The sequence below is a fragment of the Hippopotamus amphibius genome, chromosome 1 (genome assembly GCF_030028045.1).
Source record: "Hippopotamus amphibius kiboko isolate mHipAmp2 chromosome 1, mHipAmp2.hap2, whole genome shotgun sequence".
Taxonomy (NCBI): domain Eukaryota; kingdom Metazoa; phylum Chordata; class Mammalia; order Artiodactyla; family Hippopotamidae; genus Hippopotamus; species Hippopotamus amphibius.
This window is the reverse complement of record NC_080186.1, coordinates 20,523,706-20,537,519: the sequence shown is the minus strand read 5'-3', so window position 1 is coordinate 20,537,519 and position 13,814 is coordinate 20,523,706.

The following is a 13,814-nucleotide window of genomic DNA, read 5'->3' as shown; positions in this document are numbered from 1 at the left end:
ATTGAACACTTCCTCTATGGCAGCCATTGTTCTAAGTGTTGGGAGTAAACGATACAAAAATCCCACCTTTGTGGAGCTTATGTTCTGATAGGTAATAATAATAACAGCTATTATTTATCAAGAATTCAGGCAATTTTCTTATCTCATTCAAGCCTGTCAATAACTCTAAGTAATAGGTATTAATGTTTCTACCTTATAGGAGAGGAAACAAGCCTAATGAATCAATATAGCTTGGCTAATGTAACTCAGCTAATACATGGCAGAGGCAGACTTGAACCCATATGTTTGACTCTAAAGCTCACATTCTTCCCATAGTCTCAGTATGTTGTTATCATGCCTGGTACTGTCCCCATTTTACCAATGAGGAACAGGATATGTGCAAACAAAAAGGCTGTGGGGGAGACTATATATTTGATGTAATTAATAAATAGGACCCAAGCTTGTGATTCCTCTTCCCTGGGCCAGAGCTCTAGTCTGCCATTTCTATGGATCACCCTCCCCCAAGCTCCTTGACTTTCTAAATCAAAGAGCTGACCAGAGCCAAAACAGATCCTCTTTTGGGCAAGCATCCACATCCAGCTCACATTTCTGAAGTGTTTTGAGCACGCTGTAGTGAGATCCAGAGTGGTTGCTAGGAATTAAAGCCTTGACCATATGCTAATATGAGTGGTGGTGTGCATCTGAGAAAATAACTTTTCTCAGGATACTTAGTTCAATGGGATGATTAATGCATCTTACCATTTTAAGAAAAAGTCTCTATAGTGAAATCATTTGGAAAATGGTGTTAACTAGGTTTCTTATACAGGACTTTGTAAAGCCTTTAGTGTAGTACTATGCTCTGTGATTCATGAGGAAGGGAATACGATGTATGCAGTGTTTCCATTCATTCATCAGTTCATTCACTGAGTAATCTAGCAAATATTTATTGAGTATCTATTATGTGTCAGGTGGCACTGTTTGAAGCACTGGGGATACATCAGTGAACAAAAGAAATGAAGTTCCTGCCCTCATAGAGCTTACATTCTAGAGGAGAGGGATAGACAAGAAACAAATAATTAAGTAAAATGTATAGTATATATAGTTCCAGTCTGTTAATTTGTTCTGTGATCTCAAGAAAGGCACCTAGGTTTACCCTTTAAGGGTAAAATAAGGGAGCTAGATTAGTTGTTAGACAAATATTTCTTCCATTTCTGACATTCTAAAGCAATATGATGTGTGTGTGTTTGCGTGTGTACGTGTGTGTGTGTGAGAGAGAGAGAGAGAGACAGAGACAGAGACAGAGAGACAGAGCGAGAAAGACAGAGAGAGAGAAAGAGAGACAGAGAGACCCCATTCCTAATTGCTCTGAGAAACAATCTGTTTTCACCACATGTTGTCATCTTCATCCCTCTCCAAGGACCAGGGCTTCCTACATCAAGCAGGCTTGTGTACCTCTCACCTCTTAGGCCTGTTGAATTGGCAGAAGGAGGATGAGCCAAGGGAGTCTCCTTCCTTCTTTCAGTCCTGCTCCCCATGTGGGCCTTGCTTCACAGAGCAGGATGCCAGGCACTTGCTTTCACCAATAATGGCTTCATTACATTGAAAGGAGACTAGAGTGACCTCAGTGAAATAGACTTCCTGACCCCAGCTGACCTCTGACCCTCACCCTGACAGCTTCTAAATCTTTTCCTTCTGACACATCCCCCACAAAGTACAAGCAAGAGGAGGAAATGATGAGCCTGCTATGGCCCACCGTCCAGCGACTGTAACTCACCAGGTGTCCTCTTGCAGTGGAACTTGCCAAGTCCAACTGTAATTTCCCTCATGGCTGCCGATCTTTTCAATGTTCCTCATCGTGACTCTACTCTGGCCTGTGAGCCACAATTCATCCAGCTGTCATTCACCTCGTGTCCATTTGTATGTGTCCAATGATCGTCATGTACCATAGAGGCAAAAGGCAGCGTATCTAACCAATACTGTCATTTCCCTAAAAGTATTTTAGCCTAGTCCTTAATTTACTCTTTCCAGATGCTGCAGTTACTGTTTGAGAGCTGATTATACATCAGGCATGAGCTGAATGCTTTGTGTGTATTGTCTCTTTCTGTCCTCAACCGTCCTAATATGATCCCCATTTCACTGGCGAGGAAACTGAGATTTAGTGGAGTTAAGTGACTCGCAAATCACAAAGGGTACATTCCAGATCTAGCTCACTCCAATATTCTTTTTCTTCTTTATTTTTTTTTTAGCAGTTAAAGTAATTAATGCATGTGGTTTAAAAAATCAATTAGTATTGAAAGAATTATAATGAAAAACAACAGTACCCTGACTACCCTACCCCCTCCACTCCCATGAGTCATTTCTTCTGGAGGATATTTCCACATCTCTAAATAATATGCATGTACCTCCATTCCTGGATTTATCAATTTTAGATATTATCTATTGATTTCCTGTTATGGTGGATGAGGACTTACCTTGTGTACAGGGCCTATGTCTCCTTACCTCTTCCTCCCAGTAGAGTTAAGTCACCATTTTCAACTAAATTGATAACCAGTGTTTACATTGTCCTGATTATGGAAATGTTCACTGCGTTGCCAAGTAGTATATTAGGACATTTCTTATACTGCGTTTTATTTTCCCTGGACTCTCAAACCTCCTCTCTCTCTCTTCGCAATATCTGTCACTGAAATACCCTCAGTTATTTTCAAGGGCTCCATCATATTATCTTTTCCACTAACCCTTTCCTGAGGCCCTTCCTCCTGGTTGCTCTCTGGACTTGCTTCACAGCTGTCACCTTCACAACCTCTCACTACAGTGGGTAGAGCCACTCTTTCCTGGATCCTATGTCAGCCTTTTCTTCATTCACACTTGATGAGCATCCTCAAGTAACCGACTAAGAAAGGCTGCATGGGGGAATTCCCTGGAGGGCCAGAGTTTGGGACTCTGTTCTTCCACTGCCGGGGACCTGGGTTCAACCCCTGATTGGGGAACTAAGATCCCACAAACTGCACCATGTGGCCAAAAAAAAAACCCCCAAAAAACAAAAAAAAAAACAAAAAAAAAAGGAAAGAAAGAAAAGCTGCATGGGAGGGGAATTTTCTGGACCTCACAAGTCTGAACCTAGTGCTCTTTTTTTTTATGATAAATTTATTTGTATACTTATTGGCTACTTTGGGTCTTCATTGCTGCGCGCAGGCTTTCTCTAGTTGCAGAGAGTGGGGGCTACTCTTCCTTGCAGTGCGCAGGCTTCTCATTGCAGTGGCTTCTCTTGTTGCAGAGCATGGGGCTTTAGGCGCTCAGGCTTCAGTAGTTGCAGAGCGTGGGCTCATTAGTTGTGGAGCGTGGGCTCATTAGTTGCAGCATGCTGGCTCTAGAGTGCAGGCTTGGTAATTGTGGCACACAGGTTTTGTTGCTCCGTGGCATGTGGGATCTTCCTGGGCCAGGGCTCGAACTCCTGTCCCCTGCATTGGCAGGTGGATCCTTAGCCACTGTGCTACCAGGGAAGCCCTGAACCTACTGCTTTTTTTTTTTTTTACATTTTATTTTTAAAACCTACTGCTTTTTAACCTCACTTTTTTTTGGTGGTTTCAAAGCCATACTCTTTACCACTCTGCTCTGCTGACCCCTAGCAAGATGAAGAAAGATGCTTGGCTTGCTTTGATGACATCGAAGTTGGAGATGTCTTTCCTAGATTCTGAGGGTGTGAACCCAGAATTATCAATGGAATAAAAATTACAACAGTTAACGCTTTTTGAAGGTTCTCCATGTGCCAGACACTGTGCTGAGGGCTTTATGTAAATTATTTAATTCTTACACCCAATTTATGGGATAGGCATGGTTATTTTTCCCATCTTACAGATGAAGCTGAACACAGAGGGGTTAAGTAACTCAGTGAAGGTCACGGAATAAGTGATAGACTCAGGATTCAAACCCTGGTAGATTGACTTAGAATTAGCATTCAGACTCAATAATCTGTACTTTACTTCTTCTATTAGAAGAAGCTTATAAATTAGTACCTTCAGACTTTGTCTTCTCCCACCCTGTTTTGTAAATGTGGAAACAAGACCTAAAATCCAAACGACCTGTTCGGGTCCCATAGCTAGTTAATAATAAGAACTAGAAACTCAGGTTTCCTAGTATTCCCCTTTTCAATCAGGGAATGCAGTGTCAAATTCCGGATTGCTTTCAGTACCTTGGTTTCCCTGTCTGTTTAGTGAGAAGAAAACTAGTGGAAAGGGCACATCATAGATATATATCCTATCAGAATGTGGCTGGGACGTATAATAGAGGCGTATGTAATGCACCGTGGAAAATGAAAGCTGACTCATCTTATATGTTATAGAAGGCTTTCCAGGGGAAATGGCATTGCCTTGGACCTTGCATAGGAGTTTGAAAGTCAGGGGAGAGCAGGGCATTACAGAGGAAAGGAACAGCAGAAATGAAAGCAAGGAGGCTTGAAAGCCAACAGCCCCAAAGTTTGGTTCCCACATCAGCAAGTCCTCCATGTCCCTGTGAAGACATCCAGGGAGACCTGTACTCCCTTCATTCAATCTTCAATCACACATTCATTCAACATTTTGTCGATAATAGAGATAGAATGGTACTGTAAGAAAGTTCTGGTTCTAGTCCTAGCTCTATCACTAACTCACTGTGTGACCTTGAGCAAATCTCTTCTGCTCTGGGCCTCGGTTTCCCCATTGATCAAATGGGAGAGTAGATTTATGATTTCTAAGGCCTCTTCCTACTTGCTGTGTCTGTGATAATTACAGAGAGAGACTAGGACAAAAGATGTCGAGGTATCCTTGACTGCCCTCCATTAGAGGACGGAGGGAAATAACATCTGTTAACTTGTGCTGTGTGCCAGGCTTAGCCCCTTCCAACCACCCTATGATGGAGATGTTATCTCCTCACTTAACAGAAGAGGAAAATGAAGCTCAGACTGTTTGAACAACTTCCTCAAATTCTCCCAGCAAGTAACGACAACAAAATAAGAGCTAAAATGTTTGAGTGTTTACCACGTGCCAGACACTGTGTCAAGTCTCTACATTAGCTCATGTAATCAACAACCTCCACGTTAAAAAAAATTTATTGACGTATAGTTGATTTACAATGTTGTGTTAATGTCTGCTGTACAGTGAAGTGATTCAGTTATACACAGATTTTCATTTTCATATTCTTTTCCATTATGGTTTATCACAGGATATTGACTATAGTTCCCTGTGCTATACAGTAGGACCTTGTTTATCCATCCTATGTATACTAGTTTGCATCTTCTAATCCCAAACTCCCAAGCCTTCGTTCCTCCATGCCCCATTCCTCCTTGGCAACCACAAGTTTGTTCTCTATGTCTGTGAGTCTGTTTCTGTTTCATAGATATATTCATTTGTGTCATATTTTAGATTCCACGTATAAGTGATATCATATGGTATTTGTCTTTGTCTTTCTATCATCATTTTCAAATGGGGTAACAGGGAGTGTCTGATGCCATAGTCTATGCTCCTAATTACTAGGCCACAATTCATCTCAGTGATGACGTCTGAGACAGCACCAAACTCCATATAAGCCACTCTGGAGTCAAAGCCTCCAGACGGCAGGGGCCCACCTCTTCCCTCTCCTCACCACTGGGCTCCTGTGATTTAGCCATGGAAGAAGGGCAAGAGAAGTACAGATGCATGGAAGCTGTCCCTTCTCTCCTCCAGCCTCTCCTGAATGCAAGCTACACTTTGAGGTTTGGCAAAGAGATGCTCCCACTGCTATTCTATTAAAGGATGGGGTATGGAGTAAAGAGAAGGGAGACCCAGGATCCTTGAGTCCATGACTATCAGAGCCAAAAATGACCTTGAAGATTTGATTCCCTGCCAGACCCCAAGCTTGATATCAACCATTTTCTAGACTCAGCTTACAAACCTCCAGCAACAGAGAATCTACTGCTTTTGGAAGCCTTCCCCATGCCTTGATAGTTAGGACTCCTAGAATGTTCTTTCTTCTGTTGACTTGAAGCTGATGTCAATAGCCTTTACCCACTGGAGTCTTTAGAACAACTCCCTCCCTCTTGGGCAAAGACTCTGGGGTCAAGCTTTCTGTTCAAACCCCAGGCCCACCCTTCTCCAGTGGTGTGACCTTTGACAAGTTTCCTGGAGGCTTGGTGCTTCAATTTTGGTTAATTTCCCACTGTTCCTGTGGAAGTTAGCCTAAAGCCAGATTACCTAGCTTGATCCTCAGTGATCCATAGCTTCTTTACATTGTCTGTGCATTATTCTGCACAATGCTTTTCTAACCGCGAAGTGTTTTCCCATGCATTATCTCACCAGACCCTGGAAAACAGGGCTGCTGGAAAGGAGGGAGGCATGACTGGCATGTGGTTATCTCAGTTTTGCAGGTGAGGCAGGTCTCTGACCCCAATACCAGACTTACCTCCAAAGGTACACTCCTCACATCTCTCACAATGAGCATCCCGGGGCCTCCGTGTGCCTTGCTCTCTCCTTCTCCCTGCGTTTCCCATTGCTCATCTTCTGCCCGCAGCACCATTTCTCCGACCTCGTTTTGCTGATCACTACTCATTCTTTAGGTTCCAAAGACGTCACACTTTGTCCAGGGATCTCCTTACTTCCACCCACTCACTTACCCAACACCGCTCTCACGTGTTCTTATAGTACCCTGCACAGACTGTTTGCCCCGACATTATTATATTTGCTTACCTATCTTTCTCTCACACTGGCTACTAGAATGTGAACTCCATGAGCCAGGACTATGTCTGTCTTGTTCAATGTGAGCCCAGCATACAGCACAAAGCTTGGAATAGAGTAATTGCTTATTAAATGTTTGTTGAATGCATAGATGAATGACTTTCCCAGTATTCCATGGTTAATAATGGCCTAAATTACATTCCAGGTTTTATTTCTAAGTCCAAGGATTCTTTTTACTATCTTCTGAAACTAACCTAATTCCTACCATAAACCCCTACTCTCCCTGTTTCCACTTAACTCCTTAGAATCTTAGACTGTTGATTTGGAAGGAATGCTAGAGCTCATCTGACTCAACTCCTTCATTTTATACATCAGGAAACTGAGACCATAGAGGTTAAGTGGTTTGCCTGAGGCCACACTGCACACTGGGGCCATCCTTCCTGACTACCAGACTGGTGCTTTCCACTGAGTTCACCGATGAGTTCATGGACTCTTAGTGCTTTGTTTTGGGGGTAGGAGTAGTAGTAAACAATTGCATCCAAGTCCTGCCTTATGCTCTCTAGCTACTCCAAAATTCAGCGCAAGAAATCTGAGATCTCATAGGCGGAAGTGTCAGGCAGGACTGGATGGAGGGGGTATGAGTGTGTGTGTGTGTGTGTGTGTGTGTGTGTGTGTGTGATCACGGGGAGCCAAGGATGCAGACATGGAAACCAGGCTGTGCGGCACAACCCCGCTGTTGTGGGGTCCCTGGAGGCTCCCACTGTGGCAACACCACTCCTTCTGCTCCTAAAGCTGACCTTTGGGGCCAGAGATCAATAACCCAGACTTTGGCTTCAGCCCCCTTTAGCCCTCCAGTGGCCATAGGATGCTTAGAAGAGCAAGTGGGACTCAGGGTCATTAAGCAACTGTCACTCTTCCCCAGCCCCACTTGGGGCACTGCTGGGGGAGGGGCTGGGAATGGGAACCGTTATGGAGAGACACAGGTGTGGTCAGTTCTCCCCTCCCCACCAGAGGAGGAACAAGACCTCTATCTCTCCTTGACCCTCACCCTCTTCCCCTTCTTACCCTCACCCAAGATTTCCTCCTGCCCTCTGTCTCCTCTCACGTCTTTAGCATTGAGCCCCGACTCCCCTCACTTAACCCCTAAACTCCTATCTGAGCCTCCACCTTGTTTGCTGAGCCCCATTCCTCCCTCAACGAAACCCTATATTTCTCTTAGCCCAAACTCCTTCTATGACACCCCCACCGCCCACTGCACTGTATAATTAGGAGCTTTTTTTTTTTTTTTTTTTGACTGCGCCACGCAGGATCTTAGTTCCCCCACGACGGATTGAACCCCCAGCCCCTGCACTGGAGCGCGGAGTCTTAACCACTGGACTGCCAGGGAAGTCCCAACCTGGAGCAATTTTATGCTTTTTCAGTCAAGGCAGTAGACGGGAATTCCTCATTCACCATTTTCTAAATATCTCATCCCAGGTAGCTTCTCGTCACTCGCATCCCTCCAAGAACAAACCCATTGTTTTGGCCATAACATGAGCAGGACCCTGTTTCAGAAGCACACCCACCCGCCCCCACCCCCCCACCCCACCAAATTTCCATGCTCCCTGCCCACCATTCCTTTCCCACATCCATCCGCCCCAATGCCCTAGCCAATCATTTCTGATTGGTTGATGAGGGAGGAGGAGAAAAAGGGATCAATGGAGGAATCTGGGCCTATTCTAGTCAAAGGTGAAGGTCCAGGAGGGAGGGATATTAATTGTGGGGAATCTCAGGCGATGGTCACTATGCCGTTGGGGATGTGGTGGTCTGCAGTGTTGGGGAGGATGGATACAGAGCTCAGACCATGCTCCGAAGGTTGAGGGGAGAGTTGTGGTGGAGCCGATAGAAGTGAAAAGGCATAAATCGGTAGGAGTCTCGGCATGAGGTTCGGGGTCCCACAGGTAAGGCATTTACCACCCCACCCTTCTGCCCATTGCAGAGAGGAGTCCGGGGTCCCTGGTATTGCAAGTGTCCAGCAGGGGGCGCTCTGTCCTCACAGTTTCCCTTCCCTCACCCGTCAGAAGCTATTTCTTTCTTTTCTTCTTTCATTCAAAAATATTGTTTGAGCACCACTGTGTGCCAGGCACTGTGCACCAGACACTATGCCATGGACTGCAAAAATGCAGGTGCAATGAGACAGACGAGGTCCTAGACTTTGTGGTGCTGGCAGCGTAGGATTACAGCAAATAAATAATTATTGTGATTTAATTTAAGGGAAAGGGGATCCGACAAAGCCTTCCTGAGAAACTGCCTTTTAAACTGAGAGTTAACAGATGCCTAAATCTTGACCAGGTCACAGTGAGGAAAGGAGGCGAAGGTGGGGTGTGCGGGGGTTGTATTTCAGACAAAGGAAACAATGTGCTTCAGAACCTGAAGCAGGAAAGATCAGGGCCCCTTCAGGAGGAAGGAAAGAAGCCCGCCTTGTGGCTACATCCAGCTTTGGTCAGAGGTTTAACCCTTTCTATTGTGGAATGCACAGAGCTGGAGCCCTCAACTTTCGAAGGCTAAGTTTTCTTGAGAATTGCATTTTGCGGGGAGAAGGGGAGGAGAGAGAGACAGCAGGTCTCTGGGGCCTTTCTAGACTAACCAAGCTGGGGAGGGAGAATTCCTGTTCATCCCTTTCCTACGCTCCAAACTTCCTGTCTGGAAGGAGTGGAACAGAAGTTGACTTAGTTCAAACCTCAGGGCCCCTCCCAAGGCCATGGAGGAAGCCAAGTCATATGTTCACATATTTTTATAAAATGTGCACAAATGAGGTTTTTTTGTTTTGTTTGTGTTTGTGTTTGTGTTTGTTTGTTTGCTTGTTTGGCCCCGTGGCTTGCAGGATCTTAGTTCCCTGACCAGGGATTGAACATGTGCCCCCTGCAGAGGAAGCGTGGAGTCCTAACCACTGGACTGCCAGGAAATTCCCTACAAATGCGATATTTTAATCACAGCTGGAAATTTGAAATGAGAAATTCCAGCAGCTAGTCTGTTAAAAAGTAGTACAGAGATATGCCAGGCAATTAGTTAATACAAATATATTAATTAATACAAATATAACACAAATATATTTTATGATGTTAAATAAAATTTATGATTCATCATGACTTCTTTTCTCATTCTAAATAAATGTTCACTTGGGGTATATATTTTATACTTACAATATTGTATTTCTTTCTTTTAAAAAAAAATTATTTATTTGGCTGCACCAGGTCTTAGTTGCAGCAGGTGGGCTCCTTAGTTGCAGCATTTGAACTCTTAGTTGCGGCATGCATGTGGGATCTAGTTCCCTCGGGCCCCCTGCAAACCACTGTGCCACCAGGGAAGCCCCTTGTATTTCTTTTCTTAAAGAGGCCCTCCTAAATTGTAAAAGCTTAAGGCCCAATAAGACCTGCATCTGCCCAAGTGGGACTCCAAAGCCTGACTACTGGCTCCAGACCTTAACTGGCCCCTGGATCCTTCCTCTCCCTTTGATCAGCCTCCCCTATTCTGTGGTCCACATCCACCTGGGTGATGGCTCACAGGTAATAGGAATGCCAAGGGGATAGAGGGGCCCTTTGGTTCCCGTGGAGAAGCATGTTGAGGGCTGCAGAGCTTTGGAGCTGCCCCTCCTCAGCCCTTCCTGAGCTGGACCCCAGAAGAGGAGACACCTTCAACTATCCAAGGTATTTAGGCTGAAATGAGACTCGGTGTGTGTGCCAATGTCCATTCATCCACAGTTCATTCATTATGGTGACCCATCCAGCAGCTCTAAGGGTCTCGGTGGCTTTGACATCTACTTCACGGGTGTGTGTTAGTCCTGAGTCAGAGGTGTCTCCATAGACCCTTTCTCAGGTAGTGCTATAAAGAAAGGAGGCCCAGTTCACTTGAGTTGTCCAGGTATCTTGAGATGGGCAGGGAGAGGTGAGAATGGTTTGAATGTTGTGATTTCTTAGGATAGATAAAGCCTAAGAGAGGGAGGCATCCCCATCAGGTACTAGCTCATACTAATCCTTCAGACCCACATGGAAGAGCCTCTGAAGCTTAGACATCTGGGTTCAAATTCTTATTCACCACTAATCGAACAGCCTGAACCAGTACCCTCAGTTCTCCAAACCCTTGTTACCCACATTTGTAAAATAAGGATGAGATAAGACCTTCACTTTTAACTTCTACATGAAAAACCAATGAGGTAATTAATGGTAAAATATTTTGTTTTAACTTTTTATTTTGAGATTGTTTCAGATTTATAGAAAAGTGTAAGAAGAATCAAAGAATTTGTGTATACCCTTCACCCAGATTCCCCAATTGTTAAAAATTTACCTCATTTGTTATGTCTCTCTCTCTTCCCCGTCTGTCTCTATATATTCAACTATTTCAGAGTAAGTTGCAGACATAATGCTCCTTTATCCCTAAATACGTCAGAGTGTGTTTCCTAAAAATACAGAGACATTCTCAAACATAATCATAGCATGACTATCAAAGTCAGGATGATACACTACAACCTATAGACCTTACTTGAGCTTTTTCCATTGTCCTGCTAAGGGTCTAAATAATAATGTCATTTCCTGTCCAGAATCAATCGAGGATCACCTATTCCATTAAATTCTCATATCGCTATCTTTTTTTTTAGAATATCTCATTTCTTTTTATTTTTATTTATTTATTTTATTTATTTTATTGGCTGTGTTGGGTCTTCGTTGCTGCACACGGGCTTTCTCTAGTTGCTGCGAGCGGGGGCTACTCTTCATTGTGGTGCGCAGGCTCCTCATTGTAGTGGCTTCTCTTGTTGTGGAGCACGGGCCCTAGGCACGTGGGCTTCAATTGTTGCGGCACATGGGCTCAATAGTTGTGGCTCACGGGCTCTAGAGCACAGGCTCGATAGTTGTGGCGCACGGGCTTAGTTGCTCTGCGGCATGTGGAATCTTCCCGGAGCAGGGCTCGAACCCGTGTCCCCTGCATTGGCAAGCAGATCCTTAACCACTGAGCAACCTAGGAAGTCCCTCTCTATCTTTTTAATCCAGAATAGTTCCTCGATTTTTGTCTTATGTGACATGATATTAAAAAAAAAAGGCCAGCTTTTTGTAGAATATCCTACAACTTGAGTTTGTCTGATGTTTCCTCATAATTAAATTGAAATTCTGCATTTTTGGCAGGAATATCACAAAAGTTGATATATATTTCTCAGTATATCATATCAGGAGATTTACTATTCCAATGTTAATTTGAACCCCTGTATGCTGAACTTGAATCACTTGGTTGAGGTGTCAGATTTCTCCACTGTCAAGTTGCTATTTTTTTCCCTTTGTAATCAATGAGTATCTTGTAGGGACATACATTGTGATGACATAGATCCTGTTTCTCACAAACTTTCATCCCGTAGTTTTAGCATCCATCAATTAATCCTTGCCTAAATCAATTATTATTTTGATGGTTACCAAATGTGATTTTCTAATTACATTATCTTTCTACATTTGTTAGAAGAAGTTTCGCTTCTCCATTTGTTCATTCACTTATTTATATCAGAATGGATTCATTCTGATTTCTCATTTTTCAATGGGCTGTAATCCATTTCCATCAGTTGTTCTGATGCTTAAATTGTCCCCAGTTTGGACAGTGGGACCCCTTTCAAACTGGTTCCTGGGTCCTTGCGTCCTCATCTTGTTTTGAGTACTTCTTTGCTTTCTGGCAAAGCAAGCTGTTCCAGGCTTACCTGTACTTACCTGCACTTCTCCAGCCCAGCGCTAGATCAATCACCTCTTCAAGCAGCCAAGTGTTTCATAAACTGGGAGTGTTATGCCGAAGCCTATTCCTGTTTGTCTAGTGCTTTCAGTTTGTAAAGTCCAATGTCTCATGTTTCTTAAAAAGCCTTCAGCCTTACAGAACACTCTATGACATACATCAAAGCAACATCCTTTTTGACCCACCTCCTAGAATCATGGAAATAAAATCAAGAATAAACAAATGGGACCTCATGAAACTTAAAAGCTTTTGCACAGCAAAAGAAACCATAAACAAGACTAAAAGGCAACCCTCAGAATGGGAAAAAATAATTGCTTATGAAACAACGGACAAAGGATTAACCTCCAAAATATACAAGCAGCTCATGAAACTTAATACCAAAAAAGCAAATAACCCAATCCACAAGTGGGCAGAAGACCTAAATAGACATTTCTCCAAAGAAGACATACAGATGGCCAACAAACACATGAAAAGATGCTCAACATCACTCATCATCAGAGAAATGCAAGTCAAAGCCACAATGAGGTATCACCTCACACCAGTCAGAATGGCCATCATCACAAAATCTGGAAACAACAAATGTTGGAGAGGGTGTGGAGAGAAGGGAACTCTCCTGCATTGTTGGTGGGACTGTAAGTTGGTACAGCCACTATGGAAAACAATTTGGAGGTTCCTTAAAAAACTACAAATAGAACTACCATATGATCCAGTCATCCCACTACTGGGCATATACCCAAAGAAAACCATAATCCCAAAAGAAACTTGTACCATAATGTTTATTGCAGCACTATTCACAATAGCCAGAACATGGAAGCAACCTAAATGCCCATCAACAAATGAATGGATACAGAAGATGTGGCATATATATACAATGGAATATTACTCAGCTATAAAAAGGGATGAGATGGAGCTATATGTAATGAGGTGGATAGAACTACAATCTGTCATACATAGTGAAGTAAGTCAGAAGGAGAAAGACAAATATTGTATGCTAACTCACATATACGGAATCTAAAAATGGTACTGATGAACTCAGTGACAAGAACAAGGATGCAGATACAGAGATGGACTGGAGAACTCGAGGTATGGGAGGGGGCGGGGGGTGAAGGGGAAACTGAGATGAAGTGAGAGAGTAGCACAGACATATATATACAACCAACTGTAAAATAGTCAGTGGGAAGTTGTTGTATAATAAAGGGAGCCCAACTCAAGGATGGAAGATGCCTTAGAGGACTGGGGCGGGGAGGGTGGGGGGGACTCGAGGTGGGGGGAGTCAAGGAAGGGAGGGAATACGGGGATATGTATATAAAAACAGATGATTGAACCTGGTGTACCCCCAAAAAAATAAAAAAATAAAAATAAAAAAAAAGCCTTCAGCCTTAGAAAGAGCTGAGCTTGAGTGTAGAGTCT